We start from the raw sequence: 15,233 nt of genomic DNA on the forward strand, positions 1-15,233 counted from the left end.
GACCTTGTCATTGATGATTGCTTGAATTGCTATGCAAATATGCACACACATCTACAGTTCCTATTTGTTTTAGTTTCATGTGGGGTGGAATTGTTTTCTTCAGAGTGTCTGCTACGATGCTGTGTTTTGGTTCTAGGAAAGAACAGTGTTGATAACACACCAGTGTTTATAGTTGCTGCTAAGCAGCATTGTACGGAGCCAGGGCCATTCTCAGTAAAGGGCCCAAGGAGCTGAGAGGGAACAGAATAAAGACAGCTGACTTATGAAAGGGATATTCCATACCAGATGACATCATGTGAAAGGAGTTTTGAAGGGGGCGGGAGTTCAGCTTTCTCTCTTCTGCTGCTCAAGGGGCCAGCTGGATATCAGTTGGGGCGTAGTGAGTAATTGCTTTTGCATCACTTGTTATATACACTCATATATATATATAATATACATAGTCATAACTAGTACCCATTTCCTTTTCTCCATCTTAGTAAATAGTTTTATCTTAACCCATGAGTTCTATTTTTTTTTTCCTTAATCTCTCCCCCATCCCACTGGGAAGAGAGGAGTGAGCAAATGTCTGTGTGGTGCTGAGCCACCTGCCAGGTTAAACAACACTACTCCTTTCTCTTCACTGATCTGTTATGAACTGTTGTCATTTATGGTGGCATTGGCAGAGGTTGTGTGCATAGTGGCCTGAACTTATTGCTATCTAAAACACAAGATAAAGTTGTGTACAGATAGTTGGCTTGTGCCTGTGCACTGCCACATTCTGTGAGTCAAAACACAAAGAAACAAAAATATTAATGTTAACCATTCTTCCAGCTAGGACTTTAAGAGACTGTTTAATTTATTATTTACCTTTGATTCTCTCTGTTGAAGAGCAGCATGTCTGCCTCCTGCCTGCGTGTAGTTACAGCCAGTGCCACTGCACTTAACAAGGTAGGAGGCCCCATCAATTACATTTTTCAATGCATACATACGAATGCTGCAGCACTTAGGCTTTTACACCCTGCTGCTACCATGGGAAACTGATTGTCAGTCCTCCAGCTGTACAAGTGTCGTTTGCAGGTTAAAATGACTGTAAATTAATTATGTCTTTCTGGAGGATGGGGGGGAGTGGATAAAATTGCCTGGATCACACAACTTATGACAGCTCTCTGCTGTCTACTTGAAGGGTTATTAATTTTCACCTCCTTGCCTTTCTTCCCTACTTTTTCTAAAGGTCAGCAATGAGAGTGCAACAGCCAAATTGTATCCAGCCAAATGGCTGCTTTATTTGTTGCATACATGGCTTTTTTCTTGGCTTCACTCTTTAGAATATTTCAGGTTTTTGTAAATAGTGGAGGGAAATATTATTTGACCTCTTTTAATTTGTGACTTTATGGGAATGAGGGATGGGGGAAGTGAGTTTGCATGGAACCTCCTGATGGTGTCCTGGGCAGAGATCATACTTGGGTTTTCATAAAGACAGACCTCATCCTTCGTTTCCTCCTGCTTTGTCCCCCTCACTTATATTTAAGTGTTTCTCTAAGGATCAAATCTGCAGGGGGAAGTTGCATGTATAATACCCTCCCTAAGTGACAAAGCCTAACACACAGATGAACCATAGTTTGTTCTTCTGCAGTGAAATCTGGACTACTTTAAATTATATTGATGTCCATGTTAGCAAAACTCCCTGGTTAATTAGAGCTTTGCTTCAAGGATTGCCTAGGAAAGCTTACAGGCTAGGCAGCCAGAGCTAAAACCAAGGACCACTCCACTAGATTACTCATTTCACGTTCAGGCCCTGCCCTGAGAAGTCCCAGTGAACACAGTGAAATACTTTTGTGTAGTGGTTCGTGTGAGATAGGAGGCCTCCAGAGTCCTCCTTCCCTGCCCACACCTAAATTCTCCTTCCACCAACTTCTATAAAAATGTGCTCCAAAGCCTTCCCAGTTTTGCTTGTTGAAGCTGTTTTGTTTGGTGTGATAATAGTAAATACTGCTTTGATTGGAAATATACGCATGAACATAACCACGCTGTTCTGTGTAAAAATACACGTGCACACACACTGGTACCTTTGTCAGAGCATTCCATCATTAGCTTCTCTGATGGTGGGTAGAGTAGAAGACTTTAGCATCCTCAAGTACCAAATGTTCAGGCTGAAACTGGGTATTTTGATTTCAGTGGTGTAAAGAGATGAGTTCTTGTAGCGTTTGATGAAATATATTTATTTGGGGGCAATCACAGTGGTGAAGAGAACAATGTCCTCTTTCATGCATGTAGATATATTTGGGTCTAGTCTGCCCACCATGAATCGTGTATGTGGTAGATATCAAGTTTGTAATAAACAACTAATTATGGAATTTTAGTTTCTTTTCCAAAAATACTGTAAGTTTATACATATTCTTCAGCTTTTAGAAATGCTTCTCAGCTGGTATGTAAATCATTGATAGAAGTGACAACTGGAAACTGCAAGACTTTCTCTAACAACTTCCACTGAGCATAATTTTTGTTTTCAGCTGCAAATCAGAAAATGATATATTCCAGCTGCAGATGAGAAAATATTTTAATTCTGAATTACCACTCTGTTTCCTGAGGGGAAATTGTTTAGGTGGCCAATGTTTGTCTCTGCCATTTTCAGATTCTCTCTGCTGTGATTCATCTTGATTTCTCTCTTGCGATGGAACTTAGTGGAGTGTGGTGCTAGATGTAGGAAAGTAATTTAATGGCAGATAAAGAGGATAAAGGAGGAAAAAGCACGTTTACTTTCTGTGAAGTATTGATTTTTTTTTTTAAGGGAGGGATTGAGATATTTTGCTGTACATTATTTTGATAAGAAAATGAACTTTACCGAAACAGAGCAACATTTAAAAAAAAAAAAAGCTCAGTTGAATATTTGATATTAAAAGAAGCTGACCTATCACAGTGGGTGAGAACACCAGCAGAACAAGAGCTCCTGTCAGTATGCAGAATGTGTGTTTTGGTCATAATACATATGTATGAGAAACATACCCTGTGAGAGGCATATAGTGAAGGAATCTTGATTGCTTTCTGCTGTTATTTATATATTTAAATTAGTTAGAATTTTAAAATTAGTACATGCAGAAAACAAGGAGGTTATTTAGGACATAGCAAAATTTTATGATAACAACACTATTACTAATAATTGCAGTGCTGTGAATCTGATATAACTGAGTAAGAGTCACTTAATTTGCACCAGAATGAAATACGAGAGATGAGAAACGAGGCATTTAAACTTGTTTGTTGGTTGTTTTTTTTTTTTTAACATTTTTTTACATTTTGATACAGTGAAGAAAGATTCCCTCAAATCACATTGGTGTGGTTGGAAGTGTTGCTGCTGCTGAAACAAAGAGCTCTGGTATGCTGTAAGTCGGTACAGCTGCACTCCGATGTGCTGAGCTCAGAGACGTCTGGAGCCAGCTGCCTAAACTGTGCTAAACTGATACTGAACTACAGAGCAGTCTCTGCAGTGGTGTGATCTTGCTTTTTCCAGAGCATGTTTGATATTGCTTCCTGATAACTCGCACAGGTGAGAGGAGGCAGTGCAACAGAAGAAGAAGTTATTTCAGATTTTTTTCTAAAATCCTTAATCATGCTGAAACAAATTGATTTATACATAGCACTTGTTTCAAGCAAATGTAACAAGGGGCTTAGAAAGGACTTTCGAAGTGCCAATTAGCCATAGACACTGGATGACGACTTAGCACATTGCCAAGTAAATCAGTCTGCAGTGCTATAAAATTGATGAATGTCATGACAAAGTAATACGGACAATCTGACTTCAAAACTATAAAATCAATTCTGGTTCATGTTGTTCCATAAAGCAATTAATACACACAATGTGATTTCAAATGCATGCTGCCATACAGGCCAATGGATCGTTAGTCGTACCAGAGTCAGCGAGTCCCTGAGTACTTAAGGTCAGCTGCCAGTTGGACACAAATCAGGACAAGAATTCAAAAGAATTTGGGGTACAGCAGGGAAGCACCGAAGGCTGAGATGCTGTCAAATAATGAAAATGAAATACCTAATTTGAGACAATTCTGATTTTGTCATCCTCAGCCATAGCCATGACCCATTACTGGGCACCTCCTATAGGAGAGCAATGTGCAGGATAGGCATCTAACAGGCTGCAAGTGGGAATCTGATGGAGGCAGAGGGCTGAGTGACACTTCTCACATGAAACTTTTTTCAGCAAAATATGCACATTTGCCAACAGTAAAACGTTTTGCTAATATGCGTTGACACTTTTTGAAAAAGTGCTGAAAGAGTCAAAGCCCTGGTTTCAGCGCTTCCTAAAAAAAGGTATTGACTTATGCGTTATATATATGACTTTGGGTAGGAAGTTCTCTTTAGTAATATTTTAGAATAGGTGAAGTAAGAGAACTTTAAGTAAAACTTCATACATTGTGGTATTTTAATTTTTGCAACTGTACATTTGATAGAGACATATGTTTATTTATTTATTCCACTGTGGTTTGGTCTGGTCCAAGGTGCAAGGAAAGGGGAGGTCGCCGGCAGGCTGGGGCTGCTCTTGGGGATGGAAGGCTGGGTGGGACAGACCAATGGCTGGCTGGATGGAGGAGTGGGCAGTACAGATTAGGCTCTTGTGTTCCTGGAAGCATGTATATTTCTGTTTGCATTAGCCAATCCATGCCTGGTTTGGGGATTCATAGCACAATCTCCCATTGACTACTGCTCAGAGTGTATTTATAGTACAATTTTTCAGTTAAATATAAATTAATTATCATTTATATTACAGTATTCTCTTCGGGGCCCCCAGTGCTGCTAGTTCAGCACAAATTTATGCTGTAAAAATGCTGCCTTCTCAAAGGGCTACTGTTATTATATGTAAATCTATAAGGAGAAGAAATTCTAAAGAGGCATTATTATCTCCATTGTTTTCTCATCCTTGTTTCAGATAGGAAACATGAAATAGATTAAATGTTTTTTTTTTTCCTATGGGTCTCAGAGAATTTCATACAGAGACTGGGAATTCAGCCAAAAAGGTCTTGGATTGCAGACCACATCCATAAATAATCAGTTACAGTGGTGGTCCACATATCAATATTGAACTTATGTAAATATGTGTAAATAGTAACAAAGTACTGCAGTGACCCATTCATTCTGGAGTAAAAGAGACTACAGTGTTTTAATGTGGAATTCCAGAACCTACAACGTGCTTTCTGCCATTTTGCAATTACTACAGTTCAGGTTACATTTCCTAGGTGGAGATGGGGTGTTAATGAATGAGTATGTGCTACCTGAAGCTAAAACCTGAGCAGTGCAGGAGATTATATTTCTAAATTCAGCAGTGTCTATTAAACTCTTGATGCATACATACTTAACTGAAAGCACTTGCAAAAATATCAGCCCATGTTGTTAAAAACTTTGTTTATAGCTGCTGCTATCTTTTCACTAATTATTAAGTGTATTTCAGATGACATTTGGTTTTGTCCTGTCTGCTTGGGTTATAGCCAGCTCCAAAAAGTGGCACAGGACAGGGCTGGGAAGCCCCACTCGTCAGAGGACGTGGAGTTAAAGGATATTTTTCTGCCACTGCATGCGTGTGTTCAGTAGCCACAGGAAAACGAAAACCCTAGTCCTCAATCTAATCCGAACAATACTCCCAAAGAATATTCTTCCCAAAGAAGAATAGAGACACATGATACCATGGAACCTTTGGATCTCAGTCTGTCTTGTTTACTGTTGAGCTGTGACCAGTCAATGGTCACGTTCTTGTGGTCTGAGAAAAAGTCTCTATAACCAGACAGAAAGTAGGTTTTGCACCACTTTCCAGCTCTTTATGAAGAACTGCTGTCCTAAGTGTAAGAGATTCAGTTGGAGCTGATTTTAGGAGTGTGATGAACCATGGTTTTCTTCTCATTTGCTCACAGGGGTTGTAAATTGCTAATGATCTGCAGCAGAAATTAATTATTGTTAATTATTCCCTTTCAGCCACAGACTGTCTTCTTTTAACACAGTGTGTGGATGCAGGTTAAATAAACTCCAAATTTCATTCCCTTTCCTGTCCTTGAAGTAAACACTGCTTTCTCTTTGTATCTTGGTATGGGGGTGCAAGAGGGGAATGCTTGTCCCATTTCCATAGTCAGAGAGGCTGGCTGTACTTAAAGCCTAAAATGGGATTAGGGCATTGCTTTTGTCACAGCTTCACTCTTGTCTCTGGGCTTTTAGTAGGATGAAGGCGTGACTGATATTTCTCCCAGATAAATACATTGAGGGAAATTCTGTGCGTAAGAACAGTGCATCTGACTTTATATAAATGAAGGTCACAATAATACTCCACATACACTGTGCAAAATGATGTTATTTATGCTCAGTCTGCCTATAACCAGTTACAATGTTATTGAAAAGTTTAACTTGCAAATGCAAAGAGTGTAGAAATTAATTATACAAAGTGACTCCAGGATACCTGTTGTCAAACTGGCATAGGAAACAAGTGAAGTTTGATCTAGTCCGTGGTTCTGTTGCCTACATGGACACATAGCTTTGGTCAGCACAGGGGGGGCTGTGCTGGGTGTCCCCTCTGCCTCCAGGAGCTCAGCCTAGAGGGCAGAGAAAGCTGAAAACACACACAGTGAACTGCAGTGTTTTCAGGAGACACAGAGAAGTCAAAGTGTGTTGGTTTGTTGGTTTTGATGGTTGTGTTTGTTTTTCTTGTTTGTGTGTTTTTCCACTGTCACAAAGTTGCTGTGATTTGGCAATGTAATGAGCCCCCTGTAATGACGCTGGTATACACTTGCTGGCAGTGTGATGCTGTCCACCGTCCAACCCTGGAAATGTGTCAGCTCTGAAGGCACCTACAAAAGTTTGCCAGCAGGAAAGGCAGTGCCACAGTCTCTGCCATTTCATCACATGATGATGCATAATTGCTGGAATACCAAATGACGTATGTGTACATAACAGCAGCATCTCCCAGCAGTGGTCATGGAAATTTCTGTGGCAGGGCCCAACAAAACACGCTTCCTTCTTGCAAAACAGCCCAAAGCTGCTCTCCTTTCATTAAATATCCAAGCACTTAAAGGGCTCCTGCAGTTGGCAGATGTGTTTTGAATCTCATCTCTGGCTTAGAGGTGTCATTTCAGCTAAAAGAAGTGAATTACCATGGAGATGGGATGAGTTTGGGGCACTTTCTAAGCTTGCGCATCATCAGCTTGCGCTTTGGTTATGTTCCTGCAGAGGAAAGCTGAGACCACCAAAGCCCCATCTTTAGGTGCTATCATTGTGAAATGAAGTCCCTGTGGTGAATGGAGCCTCCTGGTGACTTTGAAGTCAAAACTCATCCCTCAGCTGTGGGAGGCTTCCCCTCACCTCCCCAGCTGATAGCAGGGGGCTGGGGCAGCCACCTGCTGCCTGCTCAGCTCCATTCCTCCCAGCCTCCTGCAACCTGCTGGGGTGCTCCCAGCTGCTGTGGTAACAGTCTGCTGAGAAGGTGCTGCTGTAGGCAGCCTGATAACTGAGCAGTGAGAATGAGAGCAGGTAATTACCACGTTTTTCTAATTGGCACAAATCTGCTGTAGGGAATGGTTTTGTTTCTGGGGAGCCAGCTCTTCTTAGCCTCAGCATATACCTCTGCTATAAACCGCAAAGGAAACAAGGTATGCCAGTCCCCAGCACAAGTGCCATTGCTTCACCCTGAGGCTGTTGTGGCCCCGTGTGCCAGGAGGGCCGCTTGCACAGGGGGGTGGCAATGAGCCATGTTCTGGGACATCCCTGCTCCCTCCTGCCCCTGCCTTTCCTCTGGAGGAAGCCCAAAGGCCACCAGCCCTCCTGCTGCGCTGTGTTGTGTTATGCCCAACCATGCCCCGAGAGCTCATGGCAGCCTTCGGTGCATCCACTACTCACGGTCATCTGCTTGTAGGCACTGGTGCTCCCTTGCTGTGAATCAGTCAGTCATTAACCTCAGCAGCATTGGTGTGTTCTCACAGTGCATCTCAAGCAGATTAATAAACAAGGGAAGAGCTAAGAGCCCATTCCACGCACTGAGATGTGTTCCTGCATTATTGCATCTGGATAAATACTGTTACAGTAGATGGTGTTGTGAGAGATTTAAAAGGATCTGCAGTGTGGGGGAGGAGAACAGAGAGAATAGTGCTGAGATGTGCTAATGGGAACAAAGCCAGGTCCAGCAGTGGGAGCAGCGCACGTAGGTGTGTGTGTCTAAAAAGCACCTGACAGCAAGCTGGCATGGGCTGGGTGGGAAACACTTTCAGTTTCTTCTGACATGTTGTGTGTGATTCCCAACTTCTTGATTCACTCTGGGAGCAATCAGCATCAGTGTGCTGAGGGGAAAGGAGGACAGGAAAAGAAAGACATGTGAAAGCATACCTTTGATGTGTTTTTTTTTAAGTGACCACAGTTAAGAACATATGCTCATGTCTTCCCAAGTATAGTCCTGTGTGTCATCAACTACCTGACTGCTTTAAGACACGTTTTTCTTTAATAATCTAAAAAAGCTGGAAAAGACTTCTTAAATCTTCATGGCTAGCAGCCCCAGCCAGTGGCTACTGGCCAGCACATTGCCCATGAAGCTCTTAGACATAAGAGCTGGAATAGCATTCCTGTAAAGAGTCCAAAGAAGATGGTACCTGCACGGTTCAGTTGCTTCAGGCTTCCGCTTGTGATGAGCTGGGTTGGGGATCTCTGCCCCAGGGCCTGCTGGCTGGCATGGAGGGAAGATGTGTGCAGGGACAGTCAGCCACGATGGCTCAGTTCCACTTGCCAGCTGTCACAGCAGTGCTGGCACCTTGCAGGCAGTCCTGTAATGGCAGCCAGAAATCTGGGAGGCCTGAGAGCAACCTGCTTTTCATTACCTGGCTCCTCCTGGTAAATAAGGGAACAGATGTGACAAGCACAGCAAGCCAGGCGGTGCTCCTGCACCTTGGGCTCTGCAGCTGCCTGTAAGAGTTGCCAGATTTTCCAGCTTCATTCAGTAGAGAATGGGCACCAGCTCTGTAGCAGTCTAAAATGGGAGATCTGGAAAATAATGTCCTTTTGGGAAACATGCAACACTTCATTGAGCCTCCAGCATGAGCTGTGGGTTCCTGAATCTGCAAGTCCCCAACTTGGATGAGCCTTGATGAATGAGCTATTTCCACCTAGTATCTGCAAAGAGGTGGCCGGATGGCGTTTGGATAAATCTTGGTGACCATGTACCAGGTGTCCTGGAGCTTGACAAGTCACCAGAGGCCTCAGCAGCTTCATTTTTCATAATTCCTGACATATGTAGAACTTCAGCTATGACACAATTAATTTAAGCCATTAGCAAGAGCTGGATCTGGGCCTTCATAGATCCAGAGGGACTATATACTGTGTTTTCGGAATGAAACAATTTCTGTTTCTCTTGAATGGGGGTTACGAGGGACTAATAGGCCTTTGGCTGTAATTCCTCAGCTAACTTTAGGTAGGTCCGCTGCTGGGTAGGATACCCTGCATCCTACTGACTCTCTGGGTGCAGGTGGGTCTTCGAGACACTCAGCAACCCTTTCAGGAGTCGTCAGTTTGCAGGCACAACTTATCTGATAAATTTCCAGTAAGAAGTTATTTCCAAGCAGATTGGTCTAGCGCTTATTGCTTTGTCCTTGTTTTTTATGTTTGTCCTCATTTTTAAAGCATGTTCATTTAAGTCTCAAGCAAGACCTTATTAGTGACCCCCTGTTAGCTTCTCTTTCAGGAATATGAATATCTTTGTGCAGGCTTTTGCACGTACAGCTTCGTAAAAGCATGACCTTTAAAATCAGTGCCACTGTCTGGTAGCTTTAATGATCTTTGTTTGTACTAAATAATTTTCAGTCCTCTTAAAATACTGAGAAATTTTCTATATCTTGAATTAATATATGTATAAGTAATTTCTGATGTATGTCCTCCTAAGTTTTAGACCTCCTAGCCAGTTCTATTACCCTTTCTGATTGCATAAATGTATAGATGCTAGCTGCATTTATAGCATAACTAGCTATTACAGCTGAGTACTTACATCAAGATGAGTAATTTATATAGGAATTCTACGTTAGAATGTTCATTAGGAAACCGCGATGCTCTTTATCTCTTCAGCGTCTTGTATTGTTCTTTTATGTACCTATACAGATTGATTTGAAAAAACGCCCTTTGTGGGTATCTCACTTCTTAATCTATACTGATGAGTTGTGTTTGCTAGGATGTGTAATATGACATTGTTCTTCTGCTGCAACTAGATGAATGCACAGCTAATCAGGATATGAATCATTACATTTGCAAAGCAAAATCCATTTTCTACCAATTCACTTCCCAAGAGCATTTTTTATAAAGATGAATTGCTGAAAGGCAGTATTTTTGAATACATTGGTCACTTCTAAGTGTCTCCCTTGAGCAGCTTTAGCAATTACTCGCACCTGACTTTAACAGGGTGAAGCAGCCAGGGCTCTGAATAGGGCCACCGCAGGCGTTACTTGTCTGACTTGAAGACAGTGAAGGTGGATGAGGGGGCCAGCCTGGCTTGCCCCACCCCTCCGCTCGTACAGAGGCTCATGAGGTCCTCTCTAACCTAGCTTTTTTTGTACTGCTTTGTTTAAAAATTAATGGTCTGGACTAAAATAGCACTATTTCTGGGTCTGTGGTTGGTGTCAATTTAGTTTCCATTTAGCGTGGGATCATTCCAGTGTATTCAAGCCATACTGAGTAAGGGAACTGAAGAAATGGAGACAACGCCTGCTACACATGTCAGCGGGGCAGCAAAGCAGGGGTGCAGAGATGGCAGCATCCAGTGCTGTGTGTTTGGGAGCCCTGGATTCACCCACAGGCTGCCTGGCTGCAGGGACTGCTGCTCTTCTTCTCTCAGGCCATCCAGTCAGTCTGTACATAATAAGAGGTCCTCAGCTGTACACAGCAAGAGGACTTACATAGATGGAGCGGTCGGTACAGCTGGGACCTAATATCTCAGGGTGTCATTAGACACCATAGTTACACGCAAGATGGCAAAAATAAGTATTAGAGCAGGTTAATGCAGAGAGAGACATAAAATTATAGCTCTGATAGCCCTGTGTTGATGAAGATGAATATCTCATAGACCTCCTTGAAAGCAGAGAGAAATTCTCTCTCTTGTAAATTGCTTGCAGTGACGATAGCATCCTAATGCCTTGAAAAAAAGAAAAAAAGAGCAAAAATTCCAAGAGAATGTTAATGTTTTCTATGCCTGAAGAAAAGGGATGAGCAAATGTTTGGCTGTGGGAGAGCACTGCGGTGAGGTTGTCACCCATGGCACTGCAGGAAGCTGGGTTTAAATCGACACCATAAGGAGCAGGGTGCGGCGTTTGGAGTTCTCACGAGCAGTTACATGCCTTCACCTGCTATGGGGTTAGCCTCAAGTGAAGCCCTTGGCTCTGATGAGGGGGCAAGGGACGCAGTGCCAAGAACTGCCCTGCTGAAAGTAGGCAGCGGAGTGGGGACCATCTTGGTGGAGAACATCTGGCTGAGGACAGCTCTGCGCCCAGTTCACAGGACTGATAGAATATACAAGTTCTGCCTTTCCTGGAGAGAACAGCAAGAGGAAAATGCAATTTAAAAACCTCAGCCCCCAGCCCCTGAAGAACTAGAGGAAGGAAATTAAATTACTGTAGGAAGAGAATAATCTCTGGTAGAAGTGTGAAGTGTGGATCTTACGTATTTTTTGCACATTGTAGAGATCCTTAAAGGCTGTCAGCATTTTAATTAAATATGACAGCTTGACAAAAGGAGCAGCTCGGTGTGAAACGCATATCCTGCTGGAGGGAGGTTTTCTGCACGACGTGACCTGGGAGCGGGTGTTGCTGGCTGTGACCTTGGTGCTCTGCGGAGCAGCCAGGGCTGCGGGCAGGGCTGTGGGCTGTGCAGTCCCCAGAACTGACACACCGCATTCATTACTGCAGGAGCTGGGTGCGGCGAGGTGCTGCTGGTGCCACCCGCTGCTGCTATCACCGTAGGCTAGTAAAGAGCCGGCCTTTCTTTCCCCTCGGCATGGAAACTTGGCTCCTTGGTGTGATAGATCTGGCCTGAAAATGGTGAGAAACCATGCTTTTCTAACTTTCTTTCTGTTGGGAAGAGAATCTTAGTTGTAAGATTCTGACATTTAATCTTATTGCCAGAGACTATGACAATAGCATGTAACTGTGTTCCTTCTACCATTACACAGCTTTTCCATTACATACTGCCTCCAATGGAAGACCTTTCTAGCTCAGTAACACTCTGTTGCATTTCAAGCATCTCTATTACTAGTTAATTTGCTTGTCACTGTAATAAACCCATTCATAATCAGTTCATTTAGCATGATGTGGGTATTTCAAGACTCCTGATTATGCTCTCTTTGCTATTTCAGTTGCAGGATTTCCCTGCTGTCAGGGTACAGTACCTTCTGGTCCCTGATGCAACAGTATCTGTCCATACCTCTGTCAACAGCAGTTGACTGAAAGATGACTTTAAATCCATTGAAGAAATTGAACTAAAACTGCTTAAAAATTTTCTGTGCCTATTCATATTTTTGAAGGACTTGAGTATGTCAGTATTGTCTGGTTGAGGGCCAGGTCTGACTTCTGTCTGACTCAGGGAATTACAGCAACCACAGCCTGGTGGAGCCAAGGGACCTCTGCCTCATTCTGCCCAGGGCTCAGATCCAAAGGGCCACTGGTGTCGCTTTCATGAGTAGTGCTGCTGATGTTAGATCTGCTTGCAGTGATCTGTGTTGTAGAACTGTGTTTTTCCAAAGCATTCATGAAGTAAAACTGGCTTAAGGTTCAGGAGCAAAATATATTTCTCAAGAGTAGTAGGGTTGTACCCTCACGTGTTGCTCAGCTGTTTCACTGCTGTGCAAGTTACTCAGGTAAGAAGATTCATTCAGAGGGGGCTCCATGTCCATTAACATCCAGAAGAGAATTGAGTGGGAAATCCTGTGCAGAAAAACAGCATTTTAGTTGTACTTAGATAAGTGTAATTGAGCTATTATACTTCAGTGGTGCAGAAACAGAATCTCCCATGCCCTGAAGAAGGTGAAGGGTTCAGCAAATCCCCCAGACACATAATTTATCATTCACTATTACCCCTGTGGATTTCTAGCACTCATTCTGCCAGAATTTGTCCCTCGTTTTCTTAAGCAGAAATAGTCATAAATGCATGAAGATGCAGACTTGAAACAAACATCATTTAAAAAGAGGGAAGTAAACACTATTTATCAATAACATATGATTTGGTGATGCTTGTACATTATTTATTTCCCTACATCAACACATAAGCAGTGTGGTTAATGACAAAATCAAATGCTCCCATTCTATTCCTACCTTAGCAACCGTGCCTGGAGCAGCGTATGCGTTGCTGCTAAAAATGTTAAAAAAGCAAAGTGCAATAGGGGGAAGTCCAGCTCTGCTGCTGCAGCAGTAGTCAGCTGAATGGGAATGGGAAATGCAGCTCTGCCAGCAGGGCTGGAGGCGAGCAGCTCTGGACCCCAACCCCAGCTCCTTTACTTCAGGGTTGGCTCAGCGCTGCTCAAACAGCAGCAGTATTGATGTTGCTGCCCAGGGACTGTGGTCTGTCTGGCCCACGTGGCCCTGCCTCCAAAACTGGTACAGCGAAGGGAATACCACTGTACAGCCCAGCATGGGCTTGAATCAAAACAAAACGTGTGTTCAGCAGAATGATCAATAAATGTGTTGCAACAGGGACTTGACAGCTCAGCTGGTCATTTTCTGCCTGCCTGCTGTTGAGGGATTTTTTTGGAGGAAAAAAAAAAAGGAAAAAAATAAAATGAACCCTACCAAGAAAAACCTCTCTTCTAAAATAGTAAGTCAATTCAGCAAAAGAAACCCAACTCACAATAACAAAAAGCTCCGTAACAAAAACTGCTTTTTCCAACTATCTCCATTTAAAGCTAGGAGTTTTTATAGCATCTAAGTGATTTTGAAAGCATGCTAGATGTTAAAACATTTGTGTAATGTGGCCATGTCATTCACTGTTGTCGAGTAGCATCAGGGTGTGCAAGTGATAGGATGAGAGGGAATGGCCTAAAGTTGCATTAGTATGGGAGGTACAGGTTGGACATGAGGAATAAAATTCTTCTCAGAAAGAGTGATGATGTATTGGCACAGGCTGCCCAGAGAGGTGGTAGAGTCACTGTCCTTGGGGGTGTTCAAGAAATGTAGAAATGTGGCACTGAGGGACATGGTTAGTGGACATGGTAGCGGTGGGTTGGGGTTGGACTGGATGATCTTTGAGTTCTTTTCCAACCTTAGTGATTCAGTGATTCTGTGAAGATAAATCCTGCCTCTGCCCACCTTTTCAGCTGTGACCATGAGCACAGGCATGTCTTTGAGCTATGCTGACCAAACCCTTTGGGAAAAGGAAGCCAGAACTTGTGGTTAGTCTGACGTGAGCTCCCTACCTACATTTTTGTTTTATTCCTCTGCCTGATGTGTGCACGAGGTGGAACATAATTGTGATGCTTACCATGCCGTCTTTCCAATAGGAGGTGGAGAACTGAAAGGAGTTGAAGCTCAAACAACAGCTTTTGGTATAACAGCATCTGCACATTTGTGGAGTGCCACATCTGGAAAGAGGCTGTATGTTCAACTGTGATGAACAGTGCATTTCTTTGGAAAAGATTTCTCTTGACCTAGGAGTGAGCATGACCATATTGGTTAAGCAGCAGTTTGGTGTTGATCTCTGTACACAGATCTAATCCCATTTGTGTGGTTTAGAAGGCAGGGCTCCAAAGTTATGAAGGGTGTGCAGATATTTTTCTTATGTGTGTATGGTTGCTTGCCTGGTGTATCAGACAGCTGGCGGGAGCTGCCTGGCACTGATGCAGAAGAGAGCTATGGCACTCAAGCAGCAGACCTGCTGCATGTGCAGCACTGAGCCTGGGAGTCTGCAGTTCTGTACACCTGGTCAGCTGCAATGTGACTGAGCTCAATCTGATCTGTTCTCCTGGATGAAGTGGAGTATGCTTTGGTTCCCTTCCTTAGGCACTGCTGTGTTCCTCAGACCAAAATGGGACTCAACTTTCACCTTCTAAAGGTTGTTTCTGTTCATCCCTGCTGTACAATAATGGTGAGCCTTTCTGGAAAAAATAGTGTTTTTTGAATGCTTTAGAAAAATAGATTTACCAAAACAATAATATTAGAATACTATTAAAGCAATGTTATTAAAATTAGAATTAGAACAATGTTTGAAAATAAGCACTAACCACTTAGAAATCAGAACAAGTTCTAAAAGCCTTAGCACCT

General features: G+C 42.9%; 2 long non-coding RNA genes across 2 annotated transcripts in view; one reads left to right on the forward strand and one right to left on the reverse strand.

Moving 5' to 3' along the window:
• LOC110400659 overlaps positions 206 to 15,233 on the forward strand; it is a 54,445-nt gene continuing 39,417 nt past the window's right edge. The window contains exon 1 of the long non-coding RNA XR_002440015.1: positions 206 to 379. This is a non-coding gene — a long non-coding RNA (uncharacterized LOC110400659). The remainder of the gene's footprint in view (positions 380 to 15,233) is intronic.
• On the reverse strand, positions 12,746 to 15,116 carry LOC110400661. The gene is made up of 2 exons (XR_002440017.1): positions 14,455 to 15,116; positions 12,746 to 12,905 (listed from the first exon to the last, which is right to left on the reverse strand). It is a non-coding gene; the product is annotated as an uncharacterized LOC110400661 (long non-coding RNA).

This window comes from Numida meleagris, chromosome 5 (assembly GCF_002078875.1).
Source record: "Numida meleagris isolate 19003 breed g44 Domestic line chromosome 5, NumMel1.0, whole genome shotgun sequence".
Taxonomy (NCBI): Eukaryota; Metazoa; Chordata; class Aves; order Galliformes; family Numididae; genus Numida; species Numida meleagris.